An 18093-nucleotide genomic window follows, 5' to 3' on the forward strand; every position below is an offset into this window, starting at 1 on the left:
TCAACAGTCTCTAGAGTTTACAGAGAATGGTAAACATCCTGTGAATGGCAATTCTTTGGGTGAAAACACCTTGGTAATGAGAGAGCAAACACGAGGAAATCTGCAGATGCTGAAAATTCAAGCAACACACACAAAATGCTGGTGGAACGCAGCAGGCCAGGCAGCATCTATAGGGAGAAGCACTGTCGACATTTCGGGCCGAGACCCTTCGTCAGGACTAATGTCAGGTAATGAGAGAGGTCAGAGGAGAATGGCCAAACTGGGTTAACCTGACAGGCAGGTGACAGTAACTCAAATAACTGGCCACCATGGTAGCAAACCAATTAGCTCAACACTATTATAGCTCAGGACATCAAAATCCGATATTCAATCCCAGAATTCTCTGGAAGGGGTCTGTACATCCTCCATGTGGAATATGTGGGCTTTTCCTGGGTGGTCCAGTTTCCTCCCATAGTCCAAACTTATCAAGTAGTTTAGTTTGTCATTGTAAATTGTCCTGTGATTGGGTTAGGCTTAAATCCTGGTTGTCAGGGGTTGCTGGGACACCACTGCTTGAAGGGCTGGAAGGTCCTACACCGTACTGTATCGCTAAGTAAATAATTAAATAAGCACATGTTAGAGGGGCATGCAGAAGAGCACTTCCGACTGCACAACATGTTGAACCTTGAAATAGATGAGTTACAACAGCTGAAGACCATGGACGCACACTCAGTGGTCACTTTATTAGGTACAGGAGATACCTAATAATGGTCACTGAGTGTACTGCCTGAGGTAGAAAATGGCCATGCCCATCTTCAAGAAGCCTCCAGGTGTTGAACTTCGCAAAATGACAAAAAGAGATAATCATGGATTACAACAAATGACCTTCTTTATCTTTATCTCTGCACAAAGTGCAGCACCACTGCCACATATTGCGTGTTATCAGGTTGCCTGAAAGCAAACCAAAGGAAGGTTGACTACCCTCCTGAATCGTGAACTTACCTTTGTAGGTGTTGAAAAGGGAGCATCAAAAGTAGAACAAATATCCAATCAATCCCAAAGATCTCTGGGTATGTTTGGTGGTCTGATTTTATTTGCTCTGATCTCCACATTGGTATACTACATGTATAAGTGTATTTAATTCTTGTGATGATGCAGATTTTTAAAATCTTGAAGTCTTTGATGTGACTTAAAGGTAATGTACAGTACTGTCTTAGGCACATTATATCATTGATAGTACGAAAAGTTCATTGAATGATGGTCCATAAATAACACTGTTGTTTGGCAAAACAGTTATTTCCAGTTAAGTGTTCAAATAGAATAGCTCAACCCTGCTCCACCCTTCATATACCGGTACTTTCTCAGATTTTAATTAAAACTGCTAATGACCCTGCTTACATATTATTATAGAGGCTCAAATTCCTGTATATTATTGTGATAAAATAGAGTTTTCAGATATTTACTTTAATCATATTACATAAATAAATTTACATGTTTTAGTTATCATTAATTTTCTACTACTGATCATGATGTCCAAGGATAGGGGAAGGAACAAATCAGCCAAGACACTTTTTTAACTGCAATCCAGGAAAATGTACTGTAGATGTAAAAGCCGTTTGTGCAAAGATGACATTGTTGTGATGTCCCCTATCACTTTGCCTGTTAATGCTTCTACATGAAGAATGGTCACTGGAGTGACCTACTGGATGGTGGTGGACACCTGCAGGACCAGCCTTTGTGGGAGGATAGAAAGGGAAAGAATGAGTTTGCATTTCTATCACACTTTCATGACCTCAGGGCATTTCAAATTAGATTCACAGCCAATTAAGGACTTCTGAAGTGAAGTCATTCTTACAATGTTAGAAATTGCAAAGCACAACATGCCGAGGAATAGATGACCAGTTCATCTCTTTTAGTTTTGTATGAATTTGGCCAGAGCACTGGATAGCACATTTGTGTTTCTTTGAAATATTGCCCTGGAATTTTTACAAATATGAACAAAGGCAGATGTGGCCTTAGCATAATCTTCACAACAACAGGACCATAACACAACAGATATTAATAATTATGAGTGAGTGTATTTATTGTAAATTGAAATTAAGCGTTGATAAGAATAAACCATAAAATGCACGAGGGAATGCACAGAACTTATATATATACATTCGACCAAAGGTAACCAGTAGTATTAACAATTCATGTTAACTCCATGACATTTCAAAATAGAACCTGGATCTTTATTAAGATAACATTTAAACTAATCAAATGCATCAATTTACATGCTCTTAAAAAAAAGACCTAAGGAATGAAAAGATTTAAAAGAAAGCTTCCTTTTATTTTCAGAATAAATTTCTGAGTCAGTCTACGGTTCAAAGTATTCAGCATTGTTGAAGCTTTGGTAAAAATAAAGAAAAAGATGGGACAACACCACAGACTTCCTAATTTTTTGGATTATTGTCCTTGCTTGGCTACCTAAATACTCAAACACATCAAAAAAGAAAAAAAAAACAATTTTTCTTTGATAATAACAATTTGCCTTTGTGCTTTCAGAAGGTATAAAGAAGTATTTGCCCTGAACAATAGTGTTTATACTACAATTGGGAGTGCTATGACCTTGTAAACCAAAGTAATCAGACACAAAACATCTTCCAAAAAGATAATCAGTATGCATTCATGCTACTTCAGAATTCTGAATACATTTACCGCCTCTCATTCAGACAAATGCTGTTTACTACTCAACCCAGTAAATACATACCACGCATTTTAAGGACAGAGGTTTTATAAACTATAGCCAAAGAAGATCAGAACTGCAATTGCTCAGCACTCAACACTAAATTTTCATACACTTGTGAGATATAGTAATTGAATATTGAAACTAATTATATGTAGGACTGGAGAACAGTTTAACAATATATGTTTTTCATTGAACAAAACGGGGTACAGAAATATCCAAGCGATTCTCACAATCACATTCTTGTCAGGAATCAAGACAGCCCGAGATCGGAAAGGGTTAAGTGATCAAAATAGGAAAGGCAGCATCATTTCCACTATCCTACATAAAAGAAGAATGGATGCAATAGCATGCGGAGTAAGGAACATGTCTATTATTCAGTAGTTGTCTTTGACAGAAAAAATAATAATAATTTTGCTGTTAAGACACTTCCACGAGACTAGTTGCTGTCATCCACAAACATGTCAATGGTATGTTTACCAGCTGATTTGAATTAAAATACAGCTTTGGTTCTGCTGACTGCACATCATTATCTGAGAGACCATAATTCCACTACCAAATCCTATATCTTACAGATTTCAGCTTTTTGTTTAAGATTCCTGAAAGCTTTATTTGTAATAAAGAGAAATGAGGCACCCCTCTCATCCACTCTAATTAAGTGTTGGGACTAATTTATAAAACTGACCAAGAAAGATATACTTTGCAAAGAGTGTGTTTATCTTTAAGAAGCAAATAACAAAATCAATGAATGAATTTATTAGAAACAAACTGAATTTATCAGGTAAAAATCTGCCAGTGAAGCACTTTCAGCTCAGTGTTATGGCTTTCAACAATTGTATGGCCCAACCATGTCATTACGAATTTGTTGCCATAAGTCAGCGACTATATTGTGGAGTTGATCAGAAATTTCCCCACCCATTCACTATTTTATAAAAGAGAGAGAGAGAGAGAGAGAGAGAGAGAGAGAGAGATAGAGAGAGAGAGAGAGAGAGAGAGAGAGAGAGAATGAAGCAAAGCTATAGTCAGCATTTTAACTGAGTGTAGTAACACAAGTCAGAGATGAATAAAGAGCTTATTCCTGAACCATGCCACAATCACCTCCCATTAACTGTCAGACAAACCGTGACTTTAGTTGCATTCCAATATTCAGTGCTTTGTCTCAAACTTTTAAATACAAGTTGTTGAATTTCACAACTAGTTCACAAACAAACTAGGAAAACAGGCAGGAAGCATGACATTTTTTTGAAGAAAGGAGGTGAAAAGATGTGTTTGATTTATAAATGTATTTTATGCATATTCTGCATAGTCAAGCCAATTGACACAAAGCCAGAAAGAGCAGGAAAAAGGAGACAGACTCTTATGTATGATCAACTCTTTAAAAAAACATTTCATTTGATGAAAATGTGCATCTAGCAAGTGCCACTGTTCTGCCCATCTGTGCGCTGAGGCTGCAAGTATATTTCCATTCCTTTCCACCGCAACAGTTGCTGCGGAGGTGGGTTCTCATCACAAGTTTGTTTGCTTATTATTACTGTCATATTTCTCCCAGCATTCACCCCATTGAGACCATGCTATTGTAAGAGCCATCTTTTCAATATTATTTGCCCCAGTGTTTCCCTGTACGTTTTTTCTTGCATGCTATCATATCCTGAACTTTTTTTGTACTAACTGAGAAACACATATTATTGTGCACAGTTTTTCCACACGTACTCTGCATGACCACTTTTTTTTAGGGTTCTGAAGAAACTGATGTATTCCGCATCTTGTTTGATGTTCTGATTCTGTTTGATTACCTGAGATTCTGGAAAAGATCATTTCCAGAAAATGAATGCAAAACTTGCATTTCAGGATCACAAACCTTGTTCTAACAACAGAATGTTTTCACTATACCTAAACATCAACAACTTGTATAACTGCAACATAATGCCCCTACTTCTAAACCTAGTTCCCTGACTGATGAAGGCCAGTATGCCAGACAGCTTCTTCACCGCCCTGTCTAGTTGCTTGGCCACTTTCAGCGAACTTTGCACTTGTGCTCACAGATCTTTCTGATCCACAAAGTCCCTCCCTGGTTTGAATGTCCAAGATCCATCATCTCACACTCATCCTTGTTGAAATCCATTTGGCAGTCCTCAGACCACTTCCCTTAACTGATCAATCTCTTTTCAATTCATTGTAACCTGCTTCACTATCAACAAGACTCCCTAATTTAGTATTAGCAAACACTGATTGTGCCATGTACATTCACATCCAAATCATTTACATAGATAATGTATAACAGAGGTCCTAGCACTGAGCCCTGGGGTGCCCCAATAATCACAGGTCTCCAATTAGAGAATCAACCTTCAAGCATCAGGGGAAGCCCTCTGCTTCTTACCATCCAGCCAATTCTGATTCCACCTCACTAATTCCCCTTGAATCCAATGCATCCCAACCTTCCAGATCAGCCTGCCCTGTCAAAGGCCTTTCTAAACACCATATAGACAATAGCCACCATTTTACCTCTTTGAAATTCCAAAGGATTCATCAGACATGACTTTCCATGCACAAAACCATGCTGATTATTCCTTATTAGCCCCTGATTATCCAAGCATTGGCAGATCATGTCCCTCAGAATTCCTTCCAATAACTTCCCTACAACTTAAGTCAGACTCATCAATCTGTAGTTCCCTGGCCTGTCCTTGCTACCCTTCTTGAACAAACGGAGTAACATTGCCACACTCTAGTCTTCTGGACTCTTCAGATGGCTAATGACAAAGCAAATATCTCTATACGTGCCTTCCCTGGATTTCCACAAGGTCTGCGATGCAATTGGTCAGGCCCCAGAAATTTGCCAACCTTAATCTGCTTCAGGGCTGCAAATACTGTACCTCCTGATAATATGCGTATGATGCAAGGCCTCACTACTTACTACTCTCATTTATTTGGCGCCTATGATATCCTCCTTAGTAAGTACCAAATAAAAATAGACATTTCTTCTGTCTGTTGACCTCAGGTGCTAACCATGTGGTGTCTTCACATTCTCCCCGTGACCAGGTTGGTTTCCTCCAGGTGATCTGGTGTTTGCACACTTCAAAAGACATGAATGCTGGATAACTTAATTAGGCACTGTAATTTTCACCTAATCTTGGGGGAAAAAATCCATCTTTTATGGGAACTATTCAGCAAACCAATCCCTACATTGCACCTTACCCCTAGGCTACTAAACAGGAATCCTTTTGTAGAACTAGCATAGTCAGAATTATTCAATCCTACACACCCCAAAAAGCATATAAATGTGATAAATCTCTAATGTCAGCTCCCCAATACAGCCGAGTCAGGATCCAGTTTAATATAACTGGCGTATGCTGAGAAATTTGTTGTTTTGCGACAGCAGCACAGTACAATACGTAATAAAAAACTATAAATTACAATAAGAAATATATATAAATTAAATTAAACAGGTTGTGCAAAAAGAGAGCAAAACAAAAGTGAGGTAGTGTACATGGATTCATTTTCCATTCAGAACTCTGATGGCGGAGGGGAAGATGTTCCTAAAATGAGTGTGTATCATCATGCTCCTTGATGGTACCCAAGGAGAAGAGGGTACGTCCTGCATGATGGGGGCCAACTTTCTGAGGCATCGCCTTTTGAGACTGTCCTTGACGCTGGGGAGGCTGGTTCCCATGATGGAACTTTCTGCAGTTCTTTTTCCCAATCCTGTGTGGGTCCTCCACACTAGAAGGTGATGCAACCAGTTAGAGTGCTCTCCACGGGGCATCTGTAGAAACTGAAAGTGAGATGTAAGCTGTGACCTACGTCTCACCTTTCACATACTGCAAAGAACTTCTCAGATATCCTGAGATGCAAGTAATGTGATTGCTAAAAATTAAACCTGATAATGAACTTGTAATTATAATCAAGGCCACTCACATGGATTTCATGGGGAAAAAATACCCTGAAATCCATGCTTCAAAACAACAGTAAAGAAATTACTTCACATGAAAGAAAACAAGGATTTGACTAAATTAGTCACTGTCAATCAGTGGTCCTGATAATAAATTGTGTGCTGCACAGCATACCAACCCTACTGTCATAAAGCAGCATTTTCTTTGATTCACTATGAGTAACACCACAGGGAAGCTGCTTATGGTTAGGTATATTAATATATATCTTTCTATATTTAAAAGATTAATACTTCCTTCTGTCATCATGCTTCAGCAACATTTAAGTGGCTCAAAGTAACACCAAAAGATAGAGAATGTGAAAATTTCAACATGTTTTGTTAAAAACATTGCATATTTCACCACAATGCAATGAATTTAATGTACAAAATTGCCTCTTAACTTTTGAATCCTTCTTTGAGGTCTTCCAGTTGATACTTCCCCCTAAATAACCAATCAAGTGAAGACAGCCAAGAACACACTCATAAGGATTTCTCATTTTCATTCTCATACCTCTCATTTTCTCATTTCTCATTCTCATACCTTCATTTCATAGAAATTGTGAATGTGTGTCAATTTACCCAGAAACTTCTTTCAAAGCGCCAAGATTCCAACAAGATTTTTGAATAAGCTTTCCTATATTATGTGACATTAAGTTGCTGAATGAATTTTGAAAATTCAGACCAGTTCTCAAATTAACGTGGTTACACATTCCCAAGTGAGAAAGGAATGCAGAAATTACCATGCACATTTCCTTATCTATGAAACTGCTAACAATCATCATTTATACAAAACACTATTTGCCTTCCCGAAAGTAAATGCTGAAATGTATCTTTACATTTTCTAGAAAATATAATCAAAACAAGGTGGAAATTTAACTTAAGGCATTTCTGTAAACAAATCAAAACTATTAATTTTTTCTGTCAAATAGGTCACTATAATAATTTTTGTTCTCATTGCTGCTTTTCTCAACTTCTACAAAGTCCTTTGGTAGCAAAGCCCAGTGATAGCAATACTAAGATCCCTGCCTCTTTGCTGAATCCAAAACCAGTAACTCATGCTGCCATGCTAACTTCAGAGTATCCCCGTTGCCAGTTCAGCAACATCTTAATACCCCAGTATCTCTGAAACTTTCTCCAATGGTCCTCAATTCTGGCACTCAAAAACAATAAGTTTAATCTGCTTTGCTATTTTTTGATAAGCATCCTGCAAGTTGTCAACAAAGCAATGAAAGAAATTAGCCGCAGCGTAATTAGAGAACTTTTCAATGAGGTGCAACAAGGGGTCTGACAAAACAAAGTTCAAGTAAATTTATTATCAAAGTACATATATGTCACCATATACTACCCGAGCTTTATTTACTTGCAGGCATTCATGGTAAGTACTTAGAAACAGAATAAAATCAATGAAAACCCACACACAACACAAACAATCAATATTAAAGAGACAACAAACTGCACAAATACAAAATGAAAAAAAAACAAACAAATGTGATTCAGCTTGTTTAACGGAGCAGAGTCAGCTGATCTTACACTAAGGACAGCACACAGCAGCACTGTTTCTCGGCAACACCACTGGACATCTTGGTGGTTGAAACGGACAGGCAGGGCAAGGATTAATAGCAGATGATTCTCAGCTACCTATTCAGCAGAGAACAGTCCATTGTTAACTTCTATGAACGGCTCAATATCGATAGAACTGTATCTTTGGCTAGTAATTGATCAGGTCTTCTTCCCATTAAGCCCTTCATCTCATCTTCTCAATATTTATTGCTTATTTATTTATTATTATTATTTTGGGGTTTTTTTTGCATTTGATTAGATATAATGTAGGTACAAGAACTGAATGCTGAAGGAGAAGTGGGAGTATTTTTTAACTTTAAGATAGCATTTGGCTTGATTGTAACACCAAAGAATTCAAATACTGAGGCCAAAGGGAAATTCTTCCAGGGGCTTGAATCATACAACACAAGATGATGTTCAGGATTTCCAAAGGATATTCATTGTACCCACAGGATAACAGTGTAGGATTTCCTTAGAGAACTTTCCTCATCAATTGCTTCTTCTCTGGCCACTCTAGCACAAGTAAGGTTTATTGGCATTCATTGACCATTTGACTTCATTTACAACTCTTTTGATGTCCTAATGCAAGATTAACAATTAGAATCTAAAGCAGCAGGTTAGGTCAGGTTAGTTGGAAGCTGTATATCAGAAATTATCCTAGAAGCAATGAACCAAATGCAAGAACTAGCATAAACCTTACACAGATAAGTAGATTAATGCTTGGAATACCATGGGAAGCCTTGCTCGCTTTGACGGATAGCAATGCTATACTTGCAGCTTCATCTCCTGTCAAGCATTGCCAGAGCATTCTGGAGGCAGGTCTCGGCCATGCATTCACTCAGATTGAATTGTGGTTGTGGAACTGCGCATCGGGGGAGAGGCTACTCACATGGCCTTCTCATCTCGCACAGGCAGGAATATATGGGTGAAGGGTGGCCTGAATCCAGGTTGAATTTAGCTGAGCCTTATATTTCAGTGGCTATATGTCATTAGGAGTTTGAGATTTCATTTGTCATCCAAAACACTTGAAAACTTCTACAGATGTACTATGGAGATCATTCTGACTGGTTCCATCACTGCTGGTACGGGGGGGGGGGGGGGGGGGGGCGGGGGCGGGGGGAAGCCACTGCTTAGGACCGAAAGAAGCTGCACAGGGTTGTAAATTTTGGGTACTAGCCTAGAAAGTTCCCAGGACATCTTCAAGGAGCAGTGTCTCAGAAAGGCAGTGTCCATTATTAAGGACCTCCAGCACTCAGGGCATGCCCTTTTCTCACTGTTACTGTCAGGTAGGAGGTACAGAAGCCTGAAGGCACAAACTCAGCGATTCAGGAACAGCTTCTTCCCCTCTGCCATCCAATTCCAAAATGGACATTGAACCCATGAACACTACCTCACTTTTTAATATACATTATTTCTGTTTTTGCACAATTTTTAATTTATTCAATATACATATACAGTAATTGATTCACTTATTTATTTCTCTTCTTTTATATTATGTATTGCATTGAACTGCTGCTGCTAAGTTAACAAATTGAATGTGGACTTCAGGAAGGGAAAGTCAGGAGAACACACACCAGTCCTCTTCAAGAGGTCATCAGTGGAAAGGATAAGCAGCTTCAAGTTCCTGGGTGTCAACATCTCAGAGGGTCTATCCTGTACCTAGCATATTAAAGCAGTCACAAAGAAGATGCACCAGCAGGAGTCTGAGTAGCTTTGATATGTCAACAAAGCCCCAAATAAATTTCTACAGATACACCAAGAAGAACATTCTGGTTGGTTGCATCATCACCTGGTATGGACGCTCCATTGCACAGGATCAAAAATAAAGCTGAACAGGATTGTGGGCTCAACCAGCTGCATCACAGGCACTAGCCTTCCCACTATCAAGGATATTTTCAAAAGGTGATACCTCAAGAAGTCAGCATCTGTCATTAAGGACCCTCACCATCCCCAGGACATGACCTCATCTCATTACTTCTATCTGGAAGGAGGCAGAGGAGCCTGAAGACACACACTCAATGTTTAGAAACAGTTCTCTGAATGTTATCACATCTCTGAATGGTCCATGAACCTTTGAACACTACCTTACTATTTTGCTCTGTTCTTTTTTTTTCAAATATTGTAACTTATACTTATTATAGTTCCTTATTTTTGTGTATTTTAGGGTATTTTTATGTATTGCTGCTACAGAGCAACACATTTCACAATATTTGTAAGTGATAATAAACCTGATTCTCAACCAACGCTTCAAGAGATCCCACAGATGTTCATATTACTTTTTGCATCTCCTGGAAAATATCCACGATTGCTTTTTAATGCAGTGATGAAGACCTGCTAAAGTGCATGATTCCTTGTAGCTCTTGCTCAGAGAAGTCCCATCCTGACAGGCCCAAAAGAAACTGGCATGAGCCTCGAGTATGGCCTATTATAGCATGCATTACTGGTGCAAAGCTGTTTCTAATTTCCAGTTCTTTGGGTTTTGCTATACACTTGCAGAGGTTTAATAACATTGGCATGATAAGAAAAAAATCTGAAAATAACCAATTATAAAAATTTAAAACTGAAACCAAAAAGAATACTTAACAAAGATGGAGATGAACAAATATTACACTCATAATAGTCAGTACTTGTTCACCATCACTTTTGTATCTTTTAATTGAATAGAGAAAGCTTCACAGAAGCAACATTTAGTTTGATCCTTCTTCATAAAAAGAGATGGCATTCAATCTATGTTAATAAATTCCAATGCTTGCATTTATAATGCATGTTGCACATGTAAAACATGTGACATTGTAAGTACACACCAAGTGTTAGTGCTCTGAAGCCTAGGGCAGACTGAGTATAATTACAGGGTGGCAAGTTTACCTAGGCAGTAAATGTGGACATAGGAATTTATAATGGAACAAGCTGACAGCAACATATTACATATATTGTAGTATCAACCAGCAACTGTCTGCCCCAGCTCAATTCTTTTCAACTGTTCAAGCCCTCTATGAACTGGTTAAACAGTAAGCATATAAGTAACATGTGGCAGCTCCCTCTTTATTATCTACTCTGGAATATGGGACAGATACAATGGAGCAGACAGGCATGTGTAATTTGTCAGACAATTACAAAACACTCATGATTTTTTTCAGTTTTAGCCTCTAGTCATTGAAAAAGGGGACAAAAATAAGTGTGTCATTATCAGAGTTGTTTCCTTTTGCCTTCTGGATATTTTTCCCTAATTGGGATGAATTTGTAGGTCACCTCAATAGTTTTCTGAGAATTTAAAGTGAATTTGAAGGTTTTGATCAAAAGAACAAATCTGAGTTCAATGTATTTCTCCACCCTTAAATAAAAACACAAAATGTATAAGGCAAGAAACGGATTCGTATCTGGTGACGAAGTTAATATATATATACTGTACATAGATTGATTAAAAATGTAATTACAAATCCACCAGTTATGACTGTGATGTAAATACTTGATGTTTGATTTTAGTACATTGGTTCCCTTGAGTACGAAAGATGAGTCAGACCTGAAAATGTCATATAAGGTATTCTAAAATAGAGAATTGTTTTCTTGGTATTTTTTATTTAAAAAATATTTCCACCCATGAAACAAATTGAGAAAGCACATTTTTCTATTTCAATGAACTCTGAGTTCACTCACCTGCATAAAGGAACACGTCTTTTCATTTCTCATTTTACTACAAGTGAATAAAATAAGGCAACATTATATTTCAGAATTATTTATAATGGTGTGAAAAAATGAAAAACAGACTAGACAGAGCTAAGAATAATTGATGAAAGCTAATCTGTCTATACTTTATGAAACTGAAAGTCTATTGATGGAATAGTCATCTACACCATAAATTTAACAAAGGCCCAGATCAATCATACAGCAAATAGGATTGTAAGATCCACACTCAGAGAATTTTCTGGGATTCCATTTGGCAGCTTTTAACTTCAGTATTTACTCTTTCTCATAAACTATTATTATGTGATTATTATTATTCTTTCAGTACAGTAATTACTTTAACCAAATGTTTTAATGCAATCCACGTGCACCATACCCAGGCGGGGCACTGGTTTGAGCTGGTCACTGTATGATGACATTACTGCAGCAATACTACAGTCAGCAGTATTAAAATTGGGCATTTAGAGATTGCAATGTACAACTGGCAGAGCTGAGAATAATTGGGTGAAATACGCACTTGTTATTGCAACAAAGGATCTCTGCTTTTCCGTGCTATATAAAGGGCAAAGGTAGTTTCTGCTATTGCCTAATATTAAAATTTAAGAATTTTTTGATAAGCCTATTGTAACTTCAGGACACTTTCAAATTGCAGTTTTATAATGAGAAGGGAGTTATTATTCAGTGATTGGTCCAAATGAGTTGATATTACCTACTCAAAGAGAGTTTTTGTTTCAGCGGAATGTCTGATAACTGAGCTCAATCCCAGGTCATGTTGTTACTTCCACCTTAATGCAGATCTCAAGTCACATCACATCAACAGAATAATGTTACATTACATATGCTAATTGTTGTGGCAGAAACTGTACCCCCTACAATGAAATGTCTTAAGTTTGTATTGAAAGTTTTGCAGTATCAGAAGTGAACTGTATCAATTTTTCCCATAAACATCCTTAGGACTTTGCATCCACCCAAGGAAGATATTTAAATAAATCACAGAAATTTATTGCTAATTACATACCAAATACTTGATAATTTTGCAATAGATTGATAAAGTATTAACATTACAAGAAGTTATCAAAGTCAATAGAAACACATCACCTACTATGATGTGACTAATAAAGGTCAAATTTAATCACGAATCTAAAGTAAGTAAGCTGATCTCAGCTTTTTAAGTTTGATTTTAGGATGCCAAAGTCGGAGTAAAAATTAAGATAGGGAATATTCTTTCATTTCTGAATGTAGCCCAGTGCTTCCAGTGAGTTCATAATCTTTATTACATCCTAAATATGCTCTTGGTTCTACAAGGGCAACATTCAGAGCTTCTCAGAGCTTACACTATAACAGTATCACTGAATTATAGCTTTTTCGCACTCATTGTATAACTCCAGAGTTAGGACACTTCCTGATTGGGAGGAAAATAGTGAGGGCTGTAGTTTGGCATTGCATTAGTTTGACGTAGTATGGACTCACTAAGTTTCGATGCAGCATGAAGGTTACTTCATCACAGAGAGCATTTTAACACTGATTTCCTTAGTGAAATCACTGATTAGACAGGAATTTGAAGTGCCTTTGCATTCTATTTTAATAGCTATAGGCAAGGGCTGAGATGTCTAATAAAGCCACTTCTAAATTTCACCCAATTACTAGTTACAAATGTGATCCAGGAACAAATGGGATCAGGAGTTTATAGAAAAGGATAAGATTATCAGGCAAGTTACCTAAATGACATATACATGAAAATAAGTGCTGAAGTGTTAATGAACAAATATGTTGTTCTTTAGCAATTTAACATGATTTTTCAGAGATACATGAAACCCCTTTAAAACACTATTAATTTCTCAACTAAGTACCTACTGCTTCAGGTGGTTAAAGAGGGGCAGTTTGGTACAGGTATATAGGGAAGAAATCCAAGTGATTAGACTTCAAAGGAGTAATTTCAAGGGAAGGAGATTTGATTATTCATTTAAGACTAATTTATATTTACATTTTATATATAAATTATGTATTGATTGATGTTTATGATCCATTAAACACCTCATCAAACAATGTGGAAATATTAGCAGGTTCATAACACAAGGAATAGGAAGTCAAAGACATTTCAAACAAATAATAAAGATTAGGAGTCTGAAGTCTACTTTGAACTCAGCAATACAGAGAAGAACAATTTATGCAATGTACTTTTTTTACTGTTTTTGAGCTTATCAAGAATCTTTGTAGTAAACATTTGGAAGCTATTGCTTGATTACATACAAATACAATTATTTCTTCATAAACTACTAGCAAATATTTTTGAAAAAGTATTGGAAGCTAAGTCCAAATTCATAGTTAAAATGTTTACTGGTAGACTAATATCTAAGAGCATGATGATAGAACCATTTTAGATATTTTATAAGATAAAACTATTTGACTAATAAGTCAATACTGTTGGCTCAACCTGGAACTATTTCTATTTGTATAATTATATTTATTCACACAGGCAAATATCATGTTGAAATAAGAAACTGGCAAAATAATTTTATACTGTAAACCAAATTTAAAGCTTTTGGCATAGTCCTTGTAAAAATTAGCAAAGGTTAATAAGAAATATATTTCTAAAAACATTGTGCATATTATCAATGCGTATGACATTTGAGATCTTAATCTTTATAAAAGCCATATTATTTTGACATCTAACTAGAAGAGATAATGCAATACAAAATTATAAGTACAGAGGGAATATCCTGGATAAGGTGATAGGACCCATTAAATATTAACATTTAAATTATTCTTCTTGATATTCATTCAGTCCCAAGAGTATAATTTTAAAATTTACCTTTTCTTTTTATGTTACATTAGGAAATGATCATATTAATCAGGAAGTCCTGAAAAGATACTGTTTATAATTAATCTGGAGCAGTATTTTAATCATTGATTTAAGAGCTGGTCTAATTCATTATGATTGACAGCATGTTTTGGTCTGGAAATATTTCAGTTATAGAGCAAACAGCATCTACTTCAGCCATCTATTTATCTGTGTTCTTTCTCCTATAAATTTAATGCTCTTTATCTGTAACATATAAGAGGACAATTAACATATTCCCCAATAATAGCTGTTATGTGGAAGTGAAAATAAATACTAGAGACAATTCACAGTTGGCAGTACTCCTGGCATAATAACTGTTACAGCTATTACAGGGAACACTAATTTTATATGCTGCAACAATTCTAGTGCTTTAAGAGTTAAAACACAGAAACTATCTTTTTTAAAATAGACCACACAAGCCTTCAAGTAGCCCACTGAGCTCTAATAATAATATGCTTACTTCAGGTTTGCCTTACAGTATCAACACTGCATGCACCCTCAATGGCCAGGACATCTATACAGTATTTACGCTGTTTTCTTTTCCAGTCATTGAATTTTACTTGAACCCAGAAATCAAACCCTGTATTTCAACATGTTAAAACTTGATTTTTGTACATATTCTGCAGAGCAGGGCTGATTTCCCAGCTCTGGTGTCATGTATGCCAGTCCTCTCTTCACCTTTACAGCTTTTCCATGCTTATCTAACTTAGTCAAACGTATTTCTTATCAAAAAGTGAACGTACAGCCTGACAATAGACTGTTATCAAATTTCTTCAGCTGAAACCCCATGTCTTTCAACACTCAGCTGGGTTTGTATTTGATTGATGCATGGGTTTCTGACAAATAAAACTAGGATCAACAGCTTTGCACCTATTTCCCCATCAGAGACCCAAGCAGAACATTCCTCTGTAACAAAGACAGGATTAGGGATGCATTAGCTCCCGATCGACTAAAGCCATCCAGTTCCATCAATACTTTGCAAGTAATAACCTGAAGCTATGATAAGGAAACAAAGGAAAAGAAAGGAACAGGAGAAAACAAATCAATGAAAGCCGAGAAAGTTTGAAAGACAAACTGTCAAAATGAAGAGAAATTTAACTGAATTGCTGAGATAATGACTCCTGACAAGGGAACAATGTGTCCTCCAGGTTCATCAGTGGGGCAGGAAATTGTCAGTGTACTAAGAGCAGGTTTGAGACACTAGTGGAAGGTGACCATTCAAAGATGGGTGAATACGATAGCAACGGATTGCTATGATCCACAGGGCAACTGATGATAATGGCATTTAAGGTTTTAGTAGTATTAAAATGGTAATTTAACAAACATTTTTGCAAATAATGGATAAATTATTGCTGCTGCTATTTCCATTAATTAACCCAATGAGTTAAGCATGTAAAAGAATTGTGCTAGAGCTGATAATTCACAACACACGTGTATTTTTTTATGTCTGCAGACTACATGCAAGATCACAAAGCTGTAGACTCATTTTAATATCTCATGGCTTTAACCACCGATTGTAATATCTTAAATTGCATCCATAAACATTAGATCTGAATCTCACTAGATACAACTCTTTAAATTTGCTAGGCAGGAAATTTTAAAGGCCAATTTTATTAACACAATCCGTCTAGTCTGATTAAAGCTCTTTGACTGAAATATTAACTCTTTCTCTCTCCACAGATGCTGCCTGACCTGCTACGAATTTCTGGAAAATCTGTTTTTATTTTGGATTTCCATCACCTGTCCGTTTACATCATGTTTCTTGCCACATCGTGTAGTCTGTTAACTCTTTTAGGTTCTTCCCCATTGTGGTTTATCATCACATCATGGTACTTGAAAACTAACAGAAGTATTCAAACAAAAGGCTATTCTTTGAGACAAGCCTGCAGAGTGTCAACGTGAACAGTTTCTGTTCTGAATCCAGTTTTAGACAGGACAAAAAAGACTAATTTGTGACATATTATTTTTGTTTTGACAGTTCATATTTTTCAAAGGAATGCCTTCAGTTGAATGATTTTAGAGGTATAGGCATAACCAAATAGTTTATATGGCAGTACTGATCAACCTGAAGTTTTAAGACAGCAGATGTTATTTTCTTACATTGTGAACACCTCCACTTCATCCACTGAAAGTGGAACTTCCCGGTGGCCAAACATTATAATTCCCATTCCTATTCCGACATGTCGGTCCATGGCCTCTTCCTGTACAACAATGAGGCCACCTTCGGGGTAAAGGAGCAACACCTTATATTCCATTGGGGTTGCCGCCAACCTGATGCCATGATTTCTCCTTCCAGTAAAAAAAACTCCTTCCCTCTTGCCTCTTCTTCTATTTCCCACTCCATTCTGGCCTCTTACCTCTTCTCACCTCCCCCTGCTGCCTCTCCTCCTTCCCTTTCTCCTATGGCCCACTATCCTCTCCTATCAGATTCCTTCCTATCCAGCCCTTTACCTTTCCCACCCACCGAGCTTCAGCTATCATCTTCTGGCTATCCTTCTTCCCCTCCCCTGACCCTTTTATCTTGGCATCTTCCCCCTTCCTTTCCAGTCCTGAAGAAGGGTCTCAGCCCAAAAGATCGATTGTTTCCAGAGGAAAGAGATAACTATTTTCAGGTGAAAGCAATGATGAAGTAATGGATGGGCTGGGAACAGTGGGTGGGGGGTGGGTAGGAGGGAGTTAAGATTGTCGTTATTCTTAAATCCATATAAAATCATCCCTCTGCACCCCCTCTCCCACACCACTACCATGGGTAAGCAAGATTAATAAGCAGGGGAAGGGCAGTGAATGTTTTCTATCTTCATTTTATCAAGATTTTGACTAAATCCCACATGGAATGCAGGGAGATCTATTTAAGTGGATTCAATATTGTCGTGGAGGCAGGAAGCAGAGGGTGGTGGCTTAATATTGTTTCTTGGAATGGAGGCTGAATGCCTAGTGGTGTGCCAAGGCCTTGGAGTTGGGACCCTTGTTATTTGTTATTTATATAAATTATGCAAATACACAAGCTTGATCAGTAAGTTTGCTGCTGACACAAAATGAGGAGGTTTGTTTATAGTGGAGAAGATTACCATAGATTACAGGGGGGGTCCTGATCACTTTGGGAAGTGGGCAGAGGAGGGACAAATGGATTTCAATGCAGATAAGATTCAAAGTACATTTATTGTTAAAGTAAATATGCAGAATACAACCTTGAGATTAATATTCCCATGGACAGCCATGAAACCCGTTCAAAGAAGAACATCAAACCTCCAATGTGCAAAAAAAAGACAAATTGCACAAATGGCCAAAACCGAAACGGTGACTGTACTTTTTTCCATAGATGCTGCCTGGTCTGCTGAGTTCCTCCAGGATTTTGAATATAAAGTACCAACCCACAAA

At 37.2% G+C, this 18093-nt stretch overlaps 1 long non-coding RNA gene across 1 annotated transcript in view; it reads left to right on the plus strand.

The window, feature by feature from the left end:
* LOC140725597 (uncharacterized) overlaps positions 1-9864 on the plus strand; it is a 30496-nt gene extending 20632 nt beyond the window's left edge. The window contains exon 4 of the long non-coding RNA XR_012098391.1: positions 9716-9864. This is a non-coding gene — a long non-coding RNA (uncharacterized lncRNA). The remainder of the gene's footprint in view (positions 1-9715) is intronic.
* Positions 9865-18093: the final 8229 nt, after the last annotated feature.

Source organism: Hemitrygon akajei, chromosome 3, assembly GCF_048418815.1.
Source record: "Hemitrygon akajei chromosome 3, sHemAka1.3, whole genome shotgun sequence".
Taxonomy (NCBI): Eukaryota; Metazoa; Chordata; class Chondrichthyes; order Myliobatiformes; family Dasyatidae; genus Hemitrygon; species Hemitrygon akajei.